We start from the raw sequence: 18,615 nt of genomic DNA on the forward strand, positions 1-18,615 counted from the left end.
CTTCCACCAAGGCAGGAAGAGTGTAGGAACTCAGGCAAACAGGCAGAGATGACTTGCCCAGGGTGTGTTGGGGGGGGCAGAATGGCAAAGAACCCTCCCCCCCCCCCAGAAAAAGCAGCCCCAAAAGAACCCCCGTAAAGAAGGAATAATCCCTCAGGGCTTAACTGCAACCCAAAGTGGTGGTGGGAAATGAAATGGAAAGAAGAGAAGGTAAACCAACCACCAGGAAACAGCTGGAAAATCCCCCTAAACAGATAGCAACTGTCCATGTGAAAAGGACAGAACAATCCTTATTTTTTCCCCATTCACAGCAAACAAAACAAAACAAATGGCCAAGGAACCCAGGGTAAAGCCAAGCTTCCTGGGTCCTGACTAAATGCAATCCCTCCCATGCCCAGCAAAACCCTTCATTCAACTACACTCTCCTTCTTCAACCAACACCCAACAAAGGACACATAGACTTTTCTCAGATATTGTGATGAATGAGAGCTCTATTGGCAGCCATCAAGCTTCAGAGGGTCCCTATTGGTGTTTCAAAGGCTGGAAAACACCACCTCCACTGTTGTCTAGCAGTTCCCTGCAGGGTTTAATTGGGGTTGGTTTTGTTTTTCCAGGCTGCCCCAAGCCATGCTCCAAAGCTTGAAGTTTTATTCAGAGACCATGCCTGTAGAACATCATGCCCCAAATCCCAATCTCCCGAAAATTCAGCCTGGATTTTGGCTCATCATGCAGTTCATGCCCATCCCTAAGACTGACCTCATTTTTTTTTGCAACTGCAAATTCATTTAATTCAACTCTACAAATAGTCAATAAATAAACAATATCATGTCTGATATATTTGTGTTAATCACTGAGCAAAGTCATTGAAATGAATGGGCTTAGACTGGAGTAACTCACTTTAGGATTGCACTGTGAAAAGCCGTAAAATGTGTCGTATTATGATAGCCAATAGTCTTGATAGCCAATGAACTTCAGTATGAAGTAGCAAACATTCAAAATCATCAGTCTCAACACAAACTCAATCATTGAGTATATGAGCTTTCATTTTATTCACTGCAGTTATGATAGTGTGTAATGATTTGCGCAGGTGATTGGAGAGTTTTTTTGCAACCCAATGTTGACAATGAATGACACAGCAAATGGGAAAGATATTATTCACTGCTTTTTTCAAGTAAGCAACACACCCATGATAGTATCTAGTAGTCATTAATGGTGTTTCATCAGTTGCACAATTCAGTATGTCAGCAAGTGGAATTTCCTTATTTTTAGAACTGTTCAACAATATGAGATATTTACCGTTTTCACACACAGCTTACCTCGCAGTCACAATCCTGTTCCCTCCGCAGCGTCCGGTCGGATTTCCCACCATCTGCGCCGGAGTTACAGGAAGTGCTGCAGCTTCTGCGTAGCAAACGTAAGCTGGGTTTTAGCGGTTTACGTTTGCTATGCAAAATCCACGGCACTTCCTGTAACTCCGGCGCAGATGGTGGGAAATCCGATCGGACACGCGGAGGGAACAGGATTGTGACTGTGAGGTAAGCTGTGTGCAAAAACGGTAATTGACTCCCCTTTGGTATCTGTTTTTAGTCATCTTGGAGATACTCTTGAACTAAATTTTTGTATTTTTTTAAAAAAATTCTACCCCTAAATTTTTCCTTTAAAAGTTTTTTTCCCTTTTTTTAAAAAAACATTTATTGAGAAATTGTAAGTCCTTCTGTTATCTAGAAAAATTAATATTGGGCAGGCCACAACAAAATTACATATCAAAGAAGAAGAACGTAGATTTATATCCTACCCTTCTCTCTGAATCAGAGTCTCAGAGTGGCTTACAATCTCCTTTATCTTCTTCCCCCACAACAGACACCCTGTGAAGTGGATAGGGCTGAGAGAGCTCTCACAGAAGCTGCCCTTTCAAGGACAACTCTTGCAAGAGCTATGGCTGACCCAAGGCCATCCAGCAGCTGCAAGTGGAGGAGTGGAGAATCAAACCTGGTTCTCCCAGATAAGAGTCCGTGCACTTAACTAGCTCTCTTAAGAGTGCAATTCATAATCAACTGATTCAGTAACAGAGAACACAGGAAAATAAATACCACACCCAATGCTAGTATGTTAAGTACTTAAAAGCAAAAACTTGGAAAATGACAAATAGACTAATCACGTTCCATGAGGACGGTATCTCAAAATGCAGTTTACTCCAATTTAAAGCTCTGGGGGTGTATTTATTACAAATTCTGATAGTTTCCACCAAACTGAACTTTTTAAACAGGCCTATAACAACTTGGGGAGAAGGCTGCTGCTTTTATGCTGCTGGGCAATTCCACCAGAAGGACCGCCAACAGATTAATGGAAGGCCTAATATGATCTGAGCCGCCTACGCTTTAACATTCTGTATAGCACCGATACTTCGTTTTAAATTGTTTTAAATTGTAAATTACTTATGTCTTATTGTTTTATACCTGAAACTGAATGTTGGTTTTATTATGATTGTTAGCTGCCCTGAGTCTGGAATGGGTTGGATATAAATCAAAAGTAAGTAAGTAAATAAATTTCTGCACTATGCGGAGGCAGAAATTTGGAGTGCCATTTGGCAGCACAATGTCATTGCCTGGTCAATCATAAATAAGTGATCCAAATAGTCAAAGGGCCCACTTCCTTTGTCCCCACCCCCTTGCTTCCTAGACCCATCCCCTCAGGTAATCCCACAACCCATCAAGAGATAGTACTACCCAGTTTGGAAACCACTGGCTAGATTATATTTTCCTGGAGATATCAGAAAAGGATCCCTTTTCCCAGAAGTTGGGGAGAAAACGGAAGATATAAAATATTGATGAAATAGAAGGAAAAGATCTATTTTGGTGGATCTGTTCTAGCTTAATATATCTGGAGGAAAGGGCTCTCATACTTGAGCTCTACTTTGATAGTTTCCACTGTCGCATGGAAAAGCAATGTGGCTGACTGCCTGAATAAAGACTCTAAGGTAACAGCAACCTTCCAGGAAACTGTAACTTCCAAGTTAGAGAGACTGCCTTAGAATATATCAGCTAGCCCATGTGAGGAACAGGGGAATTGCATGTTTACACCTTACTTTTACTTGATCCATTGGTGTAAATAGATTATGCATAGACATTTTACTTTTAATAAATTCTTTATGAATGCTGATAGTCGTTCTCCATACCTCATAAACGTCCAGTGTAGGGAAGGGAGGTAGTTAGTTGTTAAATTGCTATTTCCCCAGCAGTGTGCAAGGGTGGTAAACTGTAGGGATAAGCATGAACCAAATTACAATTGAAATTTGTCACAATCTGGCCCCCGTTTGTGGTTTGCAAACCTTGGTTTGTGCCATCCCACAGCCACAAAACTCACAGGTGGCTTTGGGAGGTTCATGTCAGCAGACATGCTGATGCCATCAGCAGGTCCTGGAGAAGGTATTTAAAGAGACCACACAGTCTCTTTACATGCCTTCTCCAAGCCCCACCACCCTGTGAGTGAACACAGAAGACATTTTAATACCTTCTGAGTTCACTTGCAGGTCACACCATTGCAGCAGTGGTGAAGCTTGCAAAAACCATTTAAAGTTATCCACTTAAATGGCTTTTGCAAGCTGTGCCATGTCTTGAACCTTGAACTGGTTTGTTAACTGGAGGTTCATGGTTTGTGGTTAAATTCACAAGCTTCCATTTTCCTGCATGCCCATCCCTAGTAAGCTGTCCTTGTGCTAACCAGATACTAGGTAACAAGAGACCACAGACTAGACAGAGCCTTAGAACAGCAATGCAGGAAGGGAAGCTGGTGGTCATTGTAGGCATTACCTCTCTGCAGTAATTCCCAAAATGACCACTTGGTGGCAGCATACCAAAAGCGAAGTGAAAAAGGGAAAACCTGAGGGCCAAATGAGTTGAGAGAGCAGTACTTCACTGGATGGAGATTAGGACAGTCACTGGCAGCCTAAACATCTTGGAGGGCCCAATGAATTAGTTTTTGTGTGTCACTGGGACTATTCCACCACATGATGTGTAATCTATTTCTGAACTATACCAACCTGAGCAGTAAAAAAATTGCAGACTGAACCACTTTGCTGTGCATGCATTTTCTACTTTCCAAAACCGTACTTAAAATAATCTTAATTTTCTTATTTCCATTATCCTGTGGTATAGATAGGGAGTGCTTTAATGAAGAGATGAGAGGAGCTCTTGAGTTCTTTTTAAGTAGAATGTATGCAGTCAGTAGCAGAATAGCTTTGTACATTTATTATATTCTCCTCCCACCGTCTACCTCTAGCCACTGAAAGAATGAGACTTTAGCAGTCAGACTGCTGCTCTGTTCCTAAATCAGAAAGGACCAGCTTTTGCCCAACATGTAGGATTAATTGAGCCAAGGCTTGTCAGGGCTCATCTCCAACTCCAGACCTTGTTTTTGCTGGCAAAGCCGAATGTTAAAACCCAAAGAATAAAAGTTTTAAAATGCCCCCACAAGATTTGCATAATATTTTCCTTGCTATCCTGAAATTAGATGGCAGAGTTTATGTTGTACCATTGCTACCTTTTAAGAAAGTAACCATTTCACCTGTTGCCACCCCCCCCCCATTTGCACAACCCCTTATTCCAGCCTGAATGAATGTACTGCACCTGCAGCAACATGACCAAGTCCCTCAAGATGCACAAAGAACATGGTGAGCCACTGTCCATGTTCTGTGTCTCACAGAAAATCTTGTAATGGTTGACATAGCAGAGGATCTGAGGATGGCCACAGCAAATGCCTCCAAGGAAGCCTTTGGGGGGGGGGGAGTGGGATAACAGAATGCCAATAGCATGATAGCAATGAGCCATACCATGCTAGAAGATAAAGATGCATCATCTTGCATGGTTTTCCACATGATATGTAAACACTGACCATTAACACAATTTGAACATTTAAGTGCCCTGTGACAGTCTGGAACCTCCAATTCAGATCTTCCCCTTGTCCCCAAACTCCCGCTGAATATATGACTCAACTTTATGTCTCCAGTTTTGTAAACCTGGATTATAATTTGACCAAGAACTTCTCTTCCTTTTGCCTTTCCCTGATACTGTTTTGTCGGCTCCAGGGCTTTTGTTTGAGCAGGAATGCAGTTCCAGCTGGCTTGGTGTCAGGGGGTGTGGCCTAATATGCAAATTCGTTCTTGCTGGGATTTGTTTTTTGCAGAAAAAGCCCTCTGTGAAACAATGGTGATGTCAGGGGAGTAGCCTAATATGCAAATGAGTTCCTGCTGGGCTTTTTCTACCAAAAAAGCACTGGTCAGCTCTATAGTTTCCTCCCAATAAGGTGCCCAACTCTTGTTCTACTTTATAGTCTGCCATAATATTTTGTTTCCTGAAAAGAACATATTTTATGCTATGGGTCAAAAACAGTATAACTGGGCTGGCTTTAGAGCCAGCAATTGCAGTCTGATTCTGGAGACCAACATAACTGCAACAGACTCCCAGCACACACACTGGCTGATTACAGACTGGCACTTTGGGCTGACTCAGAGACGCCTCTGAAGTCGGCCCAAAAAATCCCTTCACACACAAACATTTGCCGGGCATCCCCATCCCACACTCACCCCGTCCTTCCAGCCGCTCCACCTAGCTCAAAAAGCTACCACTTTGAAAGTGATAGCAAATATTTGAGCCGGCCATCAGTCACCGGATTGCTATCTGGACAGAGAAGGGCGCATGCGAGGCGACTTGGCAGTCTGGAGCTGTCAAGCCTCCCCAAACTGTTCCATTTTTTAAAAATTAAATCAATCAGAGTGCTAGTGCACTCATGTGCACCTGAGCTTGCCCCCTCCCAGGGAAAACAAAGGAATCCAGCTTCCGGGTTGCCTTACTGTGCAGCAGCGCCCAGCCGCGGGATGCCGGCGACATGCGGGTGAGCGTGGGGAGGCTCCAGTATGGTTCTTTTTTGGCTGTCCTGATTCGGGACTCCTCCCTGCCACCCCAAAATGCCCGTCTGTTCTCAGCCTTTCTTCTTCCATCTGATTTCTTCCCAGAATAGGACAGGTAATCTCACTCTTGATCTATTCCCCCATCCTCATTTTCCAAATCACATGTACACCTTTAGATCAACCATCGAAGAAGTAACTCTGCTCTGTTTTGATGTAGCTCTGCTGAATATTTGGTTGTTGTTGCCCTATAAATTAGGATAAGGAATATGTCTGTGTTTTGATTTAGTCCTGCTAGTATTTACTTAGGGTTACCCCCCTCCCCCATACACACACTATTATATCAACTACCTGAATAAACTCTGTATTCATTTTCCTATTGAAAACTAGCTACTCACAGCCACCTCTTTAGATAAAAGATCTGTTTACTGCACTCTACACAAACACACAAGCTAATTTCCCATGTTGATAGAAATGTATGTTCATATGTTTATGGGGGCATGGTAACACACCTATGTATGATTTAGCGCAAGGTAAAGGTTTATGGGGGAGAACCAAGAGAAGAGAATAAAGAAAAATGGAAGCTAAACAAATTATTAAAGCAAAGTGTCAGGAATAAACATGAGCAAGCTCAGATTTTGTTTTCTTCCATGTAAAATTCTGCAGGAGCCCCCCCCCCGCAACTCTATTCCACGGCACGTGGAAAGACTAAGATGAGCTGCTGTTTGCCCCATTGAGTGAAACATGAAGGAAATACAAAGCAAACTATGCTTCCCCCCCATTGCTTTTGGAGAGCTGTTTGAAGTTGGGGCAATGGTCAAGAGAGCTAACATGTTCTATTCTGTCTTTTCTTATATTAGATATGATGGTTATCAGATGGTTTTGTTATGTTTTGTTATTGGCATTTGTTTTGTGTGTGAATAAAAATATTAAAGAAACTATCTTCTACTGCACAATAGCCCCAGTATAGCTGTTTCCCAAGAAAATGCATGCTGAATATCCATTCATAATATTCCAGTACCTTTTTAAGTTACTCTCTGATATGCCTGGCTTTGGATGTCATGCTACTATCTTGTATTATTTCTCTCTGAAGCTGGAGTGTGAGCCTGGAATGAAAAATGGTGATCTGAATATTTACACAACCAGTTATATTGTGATGCTTTAATTTTCAAGCAAAATGATGGCTCAGTTGCAACCAACCAGCCACAGCTTCCAACGCCCTGGTTAGATTGTATGGGGCGGAGTCTGAGTGGCTGTCCATCAACAGATAGAGCTGGGTGTCATCTGCATACCCAGCCCAAAATCTCTAGCAATCTGGGCAAGGGGATGCATATAGATGTTAAACATAATCGGCAAGAGAATAGCTCCCTGCAGCACACCACACTCTAGTGGATGACGCAGGGAGGTCTGCTCACCAATCACCACCCTTTGTGCCTGACCACAAAGAAAGGAGGAAAACCACTGTAAGGCCACCCCCCTGAACTCCCACGTCGGCAAGGCGGTGGGTCATTAGATCGTAATAGACCATTTCAAATAACATACTACAAGCAGTCCCAATATGAAAAATTAATTTTCACTACTTATTACAAAAACACAGACCAATCTAAGCTTTGATTCAATCCCATTGGCATCATAGTTTTTAATGTATATATCCAATGACATTCACATTTTAAAAGATGTGTCTGATTGTCCACCTGAACATAAGGATATTGCTCAAATTTTTCAAAGTACCAAAAAAAAATCATTTGGGGAATGGTTGACCTCCATAAAATGCTGGCAGAGGAAAACATCAATTTTTAAAGCCTTCAAACATGACCGCTGTTCACAAATTCTGGTCCTAACACTTCTTACAGAAGACCCCACATACAGCTTGGAACAAGCACATTTTATCAAGTACACAGTCCTTCTACAGGTAGTCCAAATTGTCCATTTCTTTCTAAAATATGGAAGAACTACCTCATCTGTGCGCCAGACCAACTCACACACAGAACAACTTCCACATGGGAAGTGTCTTTGAAGACCTCTGTTGTTACTAACTGTAGTTATTCTTGCATCTGCTCTAATCAATGTATTCCTGATACTGTTAGTTTTCTGCATTCCAATAAATGGAGGGTGATCACATCCTGGTATGTCTTGCACCAAATACCAATTTTTCAGTATAATTTTCTTTACAGCGCTAGATCTGTGATTATAATCAAAGGCACATGATATTCCAACTCTATTTTCCTCCTTTTTAAAACAGAGTAAATTTTTTCTGTCAGCCTGATTAGCTCTTTCTAATGCTTTCAAAATAACATATTCTGGATATCCCCTTTCACAGAACTGCTCCAACATGATAGCTGCCTGCTCTTTAAAAATGTTTCAGAAAGGTAGAATTTAGTCGGATGCATAAAAATTGCCCATAGGGCAGGTTTACACATAATTTTTGAGGATGATGTGAGTTAAACCTAAGATATGAATTTCTCTTTTTTTTAGTATGTGGTCTTACCGCTAGACTATTATTAGTGGTGCAAAAGACATATGTGTCAAGATAGTTCAAACCATCCTTTTTTGCTGTTCCCATAAACTTAATTGATAGATGTTTAGTTGATCGATCCATTCAAAAAATCATGATACAGAAGAAAAATGTTGTCAATAAAGCAAAAATAAATCAAAATATTTTCCGAAAAAAGGATTGATGGCTGGATTACAAATTTTCTGCTCTTCACTTTTAGCCATAAATATATTTGCGAGGCTAGGCGCAAACACGCTGCCCATAGAAATACCTTTTACTTTTAGAAAAAAATCTTTCTTGAACCTAAAACAACTTTTTTCCAAAGTAAAGTCTATCAGTTCCATTAAGAAAAAAGAGGGAGGGTTTTTTTCTGTTCTTTTTTCTAATACATTCTAAAGACATGCCCTACCTTCCTCATGGGGGATGTTGGTGTACAACACTACTACACCTAGTGTTACTATAAGACTTTCCTCTGGTATCTGTACACCCTCAGTCCTATTGATAAAGTTCTTTGTGTCTTTTAAAAATCCAGGAATATTTTAAACAAAAGGTTGTATATGCGCAGCCACAAATTTCGAGAGAGGTTCCAATGCCGAGTCACACCCTGAGACGATAGGTCGACCAGGTGGCAGTTTCCTTCCCTTATGGATTTTGGGTAGCATATAGAAAATTGGTATACGGGGGTATTCATTAACCAAAAATTTGGCAGTGGCTTCTGTGATATATCCCATTGCTAGGGCATCTGTGATGACTATTTTAATGTCGCATCACATGTTCAGTAGGGTCACTTGCCAATTGTTGGTAAAATATATTATTCGACAACTGTTGCTGTATCTCACGTTCATAGTCGGTCCTATCTTGAATGACTAAGGCCCCACCCTTGTCTGCTTCCTTAAATACTATGTTGTTATCCTTCATTAAGCCCTTCAATAATTGTAGCTCTTCCCTCGAAATATTATATTTGAATTTTTTATTTTGCTTTTCCATAATTTCAATCTCTTTCACAACCATTTTTTCAAAAGTTATAACAGTTGGATTTGAACAAGCAGATGAAATGTTGACTTTAGCTTAAACACAGTTTCTTCGTAAGGAGAACTTCCCCCCAAAAAATGTTAAGCCTTATTATTCTAAACAATTTGAAAGGATCTATCCTAGCTTGCATAGAATCATACCTTGGGAAGGGTACATATCCCAATCCTAAATTTAACACTTTGATTTCTTCAGATGTCAACTGTCTGGAAGAGAGATTCACTATTACATTTTTTTTCCTGCTCCTATTGTTCTGTTGTCTCCAAAGGAAAGAACTTTTACCCTGTTGTTTAATTCTTCTTTCTGGTAAAAACCTAAGTGGGGGTGCCTCATCACCAATGTTCCCTCTAAGCTGTGGAGTCTTGTGAGCAGAAATTCTGCTTGTGAGCTAGTAGCATTAAAGTTGTGAGCTACTGCATAAATTAGTTTGCTCTGGGGCCATTTTTTGTGAGCTAAGACAAAAAGGCGTGAACCAGAGGCTAAAAAACTGTGAGCTAGCTCAGCTTAGAGGGAACACTACTCATCACATTTTACCAACAAGGTACTAGCCATTTCTTCACCATCTGATGTTTCCACAACTCGTTTATCTGCCCATATTACACATTTTTTCTTAGATTTCTCTTCCATACACCACCAATATACTTTAGCTTGCACATAGTCCCTACAATCTCTCTCATATTTCTTAAGTTTAATTTCCTTTGTCTGATTTTCAAAATTCTTAAGCTCCTCCTGCATTTTTTTTATTTTCTCGTCAAAGCTACTCTGACCCACCATTCCAACAAGCTTCTTCTCTACCGTTACAATTTCTGCTTTAAATTTGTCAACTTCCTTAGCTGCCTGCTCTATCACTAACAGCATAAGATCATAGGCGCATTTATTAAGAATGGCTATCCACTTCAGACAAAATTCTTCATTCTCCGCAAATGTTGGTCCCTTTTGTTCCTTCAGACCTCAAGGAATTTTATCTGTATGGCAATAATTCATTAAAGAAGTAGAATGTAGGGACAGCCGAATTTTTCATTTCTGCAACATAGTGAGTTGGGACCAGTCAACAGTATCTCCTCCTATTTCCTCCAATAAAATAGAACCATTTGCCAAAATTCTATCTTTTTCTTCAACTGGTCTCCATTCAGATTTACTATGTTGGTGGTTTTCCCCCCTGGACTTACATCATACAATGACAAGCATTCAAAACAACACCTTTAGATTTATTCCACTGGCTATTATTGAAAGACTTTTCTATTGGTACTGATCCTTGTGAATTTTGTATTGTATCTTTAAATATTTGCATGTTACTGCATCTTTAAGACTATAGAATTATATTGATTGTTTGTGCTACTCAGATTGTCTTTGTTCTTATCAAGTTCATTGATTTCAGCATTTTTCTCTCACTGTTTCTTGCTTGAAGAAAAATATGTTTTAAAAGCAGATTGAGGGAGCATGAAACATGGAAGGGCATGACTTTCTCTGCCCACTTCTGCAAAAAAACCCGAACACTATTCCCATCATTATTTGAGAACAGGTAGATTCATGCATTCTTTTAAATGGGAAGGGAGCTCAGATTTTCAATCAAGTGTTTCTCACATATATAGAATCTGCTACCTCTTACTGGGTTCGCTTTGTTAGGTGTGTACATCTTTTCTGCTAGGAAGGCAGAATTCTCAGCATGCTCTTTGAAAAGCAGAGGCAGAAGGGGAGAATGGGGCACAAGAGCACCAGCCTCTGTTCCCTGGCTGTACCACTCAATATCTTGGCAGCTCTTCCAGTTTTAGCAAGTGTGCAAACAAACCTTTGTCACTTTCCCCAAAGATGCCAGGCAACAGACTTGATACATGCAATAGTATTCTTCCAAATGTGTGCATATTCCAGAGATGCTGCTACCAGTGTTTCATATCTTCATTAGACCAGGCATATGAGATTACTAGTCACAATTAGCTATATTGTACATTAATACTGTTCAAAGCACCAGTCAAAGAATAAACTCGACCTCAGTTCACACATTCAGATCACTGGCTTACTTCACTTGTTGCCCAAAACTTAACTTATTAGGAGAAAAACTACCTAAAGCTCTTGTGAGCTGCTGTGATATGCACCAAGAAGCATTGGCAGCCTCTTATTCCATTCTTTACAATGCTGTGTGGCAACTGCCTTCAGCATTTTCCCCAGAGTTGAATGAAATCTCTCAATTGTTCCATGAGATTCTGGATGAAAAGCAACTGAAAATCTATGTTCAATTTAGGGTTGCCAATTCCCAGTTGGGAGCAGGGGATCCCCTGGTTTAGAGGTCGTCCCTCCACTTCAGGGTTATCAGAAAGCAGGGAGGGGGATGTGAAATGTCAGCTGGTCCCCATAGGGTGTAACGGAGAATCAATCTGTGGTTATCTGGGGCTCTGGAGGGGGTCTGTTTTTTGTTTTCAGCATAGCATCTGGTGCCTCTCCTAAATAAAAGTTTCAAAAAGATTGGACCAGTTCTATAAGCCCCAAAAGAAGGTGCCTCCATTATTTCTAATGGAAGAAAGGCATTTGAAAGGAATTTGGTCCCAGAAATCCTTTTGGAGTTCAATTGTGCTTGTCATGACCTTGCTCCTGGCTCCACTCCACAGTCCCCAGATATTTCATGGATCACACCTGGCAACCCTAGTTCAATTCCCATCAATTCATATAATTTCTTAGTCATAATAGCAGCAAAATTTGAACCTATGCCTGTCAATGTGAGCTCGATACAAAAAAAAATGATGCAAAATCATGAATAACTCTGACCACATTCTGTTCAGAAACACTTCTTAATGGATGAGCAAATGGATATTTACTGGCTCACAGAACAACATCAAAATAAATTGCTTCCTTGTACCAGAACACAAAAAGTGGCCTAGCATATCATCTGATTTTTTTTCAAAACCTTTGCAACCCTATACATTAAATCACCCCCAATGATTTGGATATTCACACTGTACTAAGACTGGAATTTTTCACTTGCAGTTTTGAAGGCAAATGTATAATAGGTTTATGTTCTATCTCTGTTATCAAAAGCACAACATTTGAACTAATATTTGAAGAGGATGCTTTAACAAAACTTCAGACATACTTGGAATATCTGCCCTAGAGACTTTTTGTGCTGGAATTCTAATACCACCTGATAGTTCAACAAAATCCTCCCTCATTTTGCTCACCCACTGTTCCTGCTGAGTAGAAATGAAGGTTCAAACATCCTTGATGGGTAAAGATGAAATACCTTCAACTCTGTCTTGTGTAGCAAAGTTCTATGGGCGTTTTCGCACTGACCTTAATCGTCAGCAACGCCCCTCTTCACCGCGCAGGATCTGCACGGATTTCGCACCAATTGCCGCGGAGCACCCGGAAGAGCCGCAAAGTCCCGCAGTTTTTGCGGTGCAAATGGAAACTGGTTTTTGGCGGTTTCCATTTGCGCTGCAAAAGCTGCGGGACTTTGGGGTTCTTCCGAGTGCTCCGCGGCAATTGGTGCGAAATCTGCGCAGATCCTGCGCGGTGAAGAGGGGCGTCGCTGCCGATTAAGGTCAGTGCGAAAACGCCCTATGTTTCTACAGTTGTAGCACTCAGTTGAAGTTGTCTTGCTTGAACTTGCTCTGGATGAGGCCACAACTTTTTTTTCCAGGTTGTGCCTTCTTCACAAGCCATGTCTGCAATATCTCACTGATCTCTGACTCTGCAACATTCCAGGACTCTAAGAACTGCAGGCAACTAGACTGAATTACAATGTACTTTGGATTGCCACTTTATCCAAGCAGGGCACTGCTTCTTAAGATGATCTTTTGATCCACAGGTAAAACAAACACTGGCTGGGGTAGAGATGCTGAAAGGCTTCTCTTCTGACTGTGGAAATTGCACTGGCTGCAATAGGGAGCAGCAATGCTGGGACCAGTCTCAAACTTAACAGAAACCCCTTCTGCCTTGTTTTCGAAGGGCTTTGACAGCAATGATTTCTTAGTTTCTCAGCCTCTTCTTGTCAGCCACTAATTCATCTGCTAAAACACCATACCATACCATAGATCTTTATTGGCATTGAAGCTAAAACACCCATGTCTCTCAAAGATAAATTACCCCTGGACTTAATTAAGGACCACGTCTTCTGGTAAAATCTGAAACAGTTGTTCTTTGACCATCATCTGATACAGTGCAGCATAAGAAAAGGCTTGGCTAACTTCAATCCAAAATGAAAGAGTTCTATTCAATCTGGGTAATTAAAGCAGAATAATATTAGCTGGGCTTCAGTATCATCTTATTGAATTTTCTATGTGATTGCTCAGCAGTAAAGCCATATCTAAAGAAGTCATATCATTACATTGGTCTATATTGAGCTCAGCTGGCAGAGAATTTATTTTTCCACTCAGACAAGATCGTAAAACACGCATGTAATGTCTATAGATACCTTGTTATTGACACAAGCTGTTTCAAAAATGATGGAAAAGATATTCACATTTTCACCAGCCTGGAAAACAAGACAGTCCTTTTTATCCCACATGGCAAGTTATTTCTTAGTCTTTAGCATGCATTATTTCCATGCTTTGCCTTTGAGCATAACAAATTTGATAATGTCAAGCATCAGTATTTCAAATAATTGACCTATTGTGTAAATCAAAGACTTGTTTTACTGATAATCCAGCACTTGCCCAAGGAACGATACCTTGGAAGTGATACAGAATGCAGGAGGAGGGAAGTATGAACACAAAATGAACACAAAATGCATACTAAATTCATACTCAGAAATATCATGCTTGACATACTGCCCCCGCTAAGATCTTGCTAGGGGCTTGGAGGGGTGCAACTTGTAGAATTTTCTTATTAAGTCTTTTGCTTGCACATTCGAGCTCTCTACCCATTCATCGTGGCTTGGTGAAAAATGCTTCCATCTGATTAAAAAATACAACACCCCCCCCCCCCCCATTTTAACTTAGGATCTAAGATTTCTTTAACTTTGTGGTGACTCTGACCCCCAATCTGGATATATTGTGGAGCTTGTGGTCGAGGATGCCAAGACATAGCTCCAGGGACTCTGTGTAGAAGACTGCAATGAAAAACAGGGTGTATTTTACTAAACATTTTCAGTAATTCTAATTCTACTGTCACTTTGTTGATTATTCTCTTTATTTTGAACGGACCAAGAAATTTGTATGCCAGCTTTTTGGATGGGTGAGGCAATGATAAATTCTTAGTGGATACAAAGACTGTCTCTCCTACTTTAAAATCCCACACAGGAGCATGATTTTTGTCATAATGCCTCTTGTAGCTGTCTTTAGCTGCTTCTGGATTCTCTTGTATTTCTTTCCATGTCTTACCCAAACTCCCCCACCAATGTTCGAAAGAAGAAGGTAATTCTGGGACGGTTCCACCTGGTAGTAAAGGGAAGGGTTTCCCTTCGTATCCATTCATAACCAAAAAAGGGGAGGTTTTGGTGAAGCTATGCACACTGTTATTATATCCATACTCTGCAAAAGGTAAGAGTTTCACCCAGTTTGAATGTTGGTGGTTGACAAAATACTGTAAATACCGTTCTAGGAGCGTGTTCACCCTTTCCGTCTGTCCGTCCGTCTGAGGGTGATACGCTGAGCTCAAACCTTGCTCTATTCTGGTTAACTTGCAGAACTCCCGCCAAAAGTTGGCAACGAACTGAGGTCCTCTGTCACTAATAACCTTATCTGGGAATGAGTGTAGTTTAACCATGTGTTGGAAAAACAAGTGAGCTTTTCTTTTTGCAGTGGGGAGTTGGGTGCAGGGAATGAAGTGCTCCTGTTTTGAGAACGTATCCACCACCACCAAAATAACCATTTTCCCTTGAGATATCAGGAGCTCTACTATAAAGTCCATCGATACCACTGCCCATGGCCTGGTAGCAGTCTCCAGAGGTTGCAATAACCCTGGGGTCCCCCCCCCCTTTTCTTGGCCATTATGCATACTGGACAAGAAGCCACATAGTTTGAAATGTCTTTTTTTCATGGATGGCCACTAGAACTGCCAATTCACTAAATGCAACATCTTCATATACCCAAAATGTCCAGACAGTTTACTGTTATGGAAAAATTGCAACACTTCCTTCCTTAGGCTCTCGAGTACATAGAGCTTTCCCTCTCGGTACCAGAACCCTCCTTCTCCTTTAATAATTCCATCAGGCTTCTGGTCACGTTCTTTCTCTACTTCCGCAATCAGTCTTTCTCCCCCCCCCCCCCGACTTCTTTTCTAGGTTTTCTCGCTTGACTTTGGCACGGGTAGTCACAGCCCCTCCTAAGTGACTCAGCGAGATAACAGAGTCAATGACTTCTTCCCTTTGACTATTATGTTGGGGAAGTCGAGACAATGTATCAGCTAAGAAATTATTTCACCCTGGGATGTGCTGCAGGGTAAAATCTAACTTGGCAAAGAAGCCCACCCAGCAAATCTGCTTTTCTGTCAATTTCCTGCGTCCTGTGATTGCCTCTAGATTTTTATGGTCTGTCCAGATTTCGAACGGCACCCGTACCCCTTCTAACCATGACCTCCAGGTTTTTAATGCAAAAATCACCACGAACGCCTCTTTATCACAAATGGACCAATTCCTTTGCTCTTGGGAAAATTTTTTAGAGATATATGCACAAGGCTTTAACCCTCCCTCTTTATCGGATTGCATCAGGATCGCTCCCACAGCAACATCGGAGGCGTTGCATTGGACCACAAAGGGTTTTAGCTTATTGGGATGAATGAGGATAGGCTCACTGGTGAACAGTCTTTTCAGTTTATTAAAGGCTTCTTGGCATTTGGTTGTCCATTTTAATTTAGCCCTTGGCCTTTTGGCTTTGGCCCATTTTCCTTTAGTCTTTAAAAGGTCAGTCAGGGGTAACATCGTTTGCACAAATCCTTGTATGAAATTACGGTAAAAATTTGTGAAACCGAGGAAAGATTGGAGCTGTCTATGTGTCCTCGGGGGTTCCCAATCCAACACTGCTTGGATTTTGGCGGGATCCATGGCTAACCCCCATTTTGACACACGGTATCCAAAATAGTCGAGTTCTGTTTTGTGGAATTCACATTTTGACAACTTGGCATACAGTTGGTGTTCATATAGGGTGCTTAGCACTTCCTGTACTAATTTCACATGCGATTGTAAATCCTTGGAATAAATATATCATCCAGATACACCATGATGCCTTTGTACAAGTATTTCTGTAGAACTTCATTTATAAAGTTCATAAATACTCCAGGTGCCCCTTGCAATCCAAAGGGCATGACTAAGTATTCAAATTGGCCCATGGGGGTATTGAAAGCCTTTTCCATTCATCTCCCTCTTTTATGCACACCCAAAAGTATGCGTCTTGTAAGTCTAGCTTGGTGAAAATCCTCCCCTCTGATACCGTGCTCAGCAGATCTTTGATCAGGGGTATGGGGTAAGCATTCGAGGTGGAAATCCCATTAATTCCTCAAAAATCTGTGCAAAGTTGAAGCCTCCCATCCTTCTTCTTCCTGAAGAGCACCGGAGCGGCATGAGGGGCTGTGACTGGCCGAATAAAACCTCTTTTTAAATTTTTGTCCAAAAATTTCCTTAATTCAGCTTCCTCTGCCCACCCCATCGAGTAGAGATTAGCTCTGGGAAGCTCCTGCCCTGGAATGAGTTCTATAGCGCAATCAGTGTCTCTGTGGGGAGGAAGTTCATTTGCCTCCTCTTCACTAAATACTCTTTTCAAGTCTCTGTATTCCTTGGGGATTGACTGCATCTCCTCTATTGTCAAACACAGTCTTTCGTTCCTAGGAGGGGGCTCGGCTCCCCAGCCTCTGTCCAAGTGATGATGGTCACACTTTTTATCAATAAAGTCTATGGTTTGTTCCCCCCATTTAATATCAGGTTCATGCTTCGCCAACCACCCTACCCCTAATATGATGTTGAAGGACAAGGAGCGGACTATTACAAAGAGTTCAGTGTCTCAGTGGCTTTCTATCCCCACTGGCACCTCTTGCATCTGTTCCACACATGGTTCCTCTTTCATTATAGTCCCATCCATTTGCTCAAACTGAATGGGGTGTGGTAGTAATGTTTTATGGAGGCCCAGGGCTTCCACCAGCTTAGGGGTGATTATGTCTCTTGTACACCCAGAATCGATTAGGTCCCGAACATGGATAAATTGCTTTAAGTTTGTGTTCAACAACATCAAGGGGGGAGTTTCCGGTAACGGCACGGTGCTAACAGACGTGTTTGTAGGAGCTCCGGCTCTGCAGCGTCTGTGCTGGTCTTTTTTGGGGGGTTCTTCAGCTGGTAAGAACTCGGTGGTGCCTCTGTTGGCGGGGCACTCGTGCGGAGGAGTGCTGGGTGCTCTGTGCCGGTTTTTCTGAGCATAGAGCCCGTTCAACATATTACTTCAAGCCCGGATAGACCAGACACCTTAATGGCGAATTAGCTGTGACCACCAGAGAAGGGGAGTAGGTGAAGCGGCATTTGGAGGACAGAATAAATGGTGAAGAAGGGGGAAAAAAGTATATCTGACCCTAAACTGGAGATATAAACGAAGGAAAGAACTTACTAAGTGCGTTGTTTTGCCCCTACTTTCGAGTGGAATCCGAAGCTGGGGGGAAAGAGACCTGAGAAAGCGGAGGAGTGGTGGAGGACTACCTTGGCAGCAACTGCAGAGGTTGGGAGTCGTAGACTGGCTATGATTGTAAAAGTTTGTGAAGAGCACTGAGACAGAGGAGGTGAAGAAGGGGGAAAAAGAGGAAAGAAGCAGGAGATTTCTGACGATTTAAAGGGAGCCTTCACGAACCTCTTTTCCTCTCCCTTTTCCCATATGCTTGTGCATGGCGATTTTCTTAAAGAGACAGGGAGCTAAATAAAGGCTCAACAGTGGTTATAATATACAGGGTGGAAATAAAGTCACTGGACCTTTGAAATGAGTTGAATCTGAAGATGGGAGACTTTTGATGTTAGTATAGAGTTTCCAGGAACGCAAGGGCGGAGGTGAGGTGGAGAGGCTGGAATTCCGTTGGCAGAGATGTGGAAGAACAGGAATGGATTTACTGAACTGGCTTTTTGAACTGGTAGCAGAAGAGAGGAGCAGAGATTGAGATTAAGAAGAGGAAGAGGAAGAAAAAGGAGAAGAAGAAGAGGAAGACAGAAGGATAAGCGGTTGGGAAACATTAAGGATTCAAAAGAGACAGTTAACAAATAATTAATGGATTGAATAATTAACTATTGTTA

This window comes from Heteronotia binoei, chromosome 3 (assembly GCF_032191835.1).
Source record: "Heteronotia binoei isolate CCM8104 ecotype False Entrance Well chromosome 3, APGP_CSIRO_Hbin_v1, whole genome shotgun sequence".
In the NCBI taxonomy this organism is placed as follows: domain Eukaryota; kingdom Metazoa; phylum Chordata; class Lepidosauria; order Squamata; family Gekkonidae; genus Heteronotia; species Heteronotia binoei.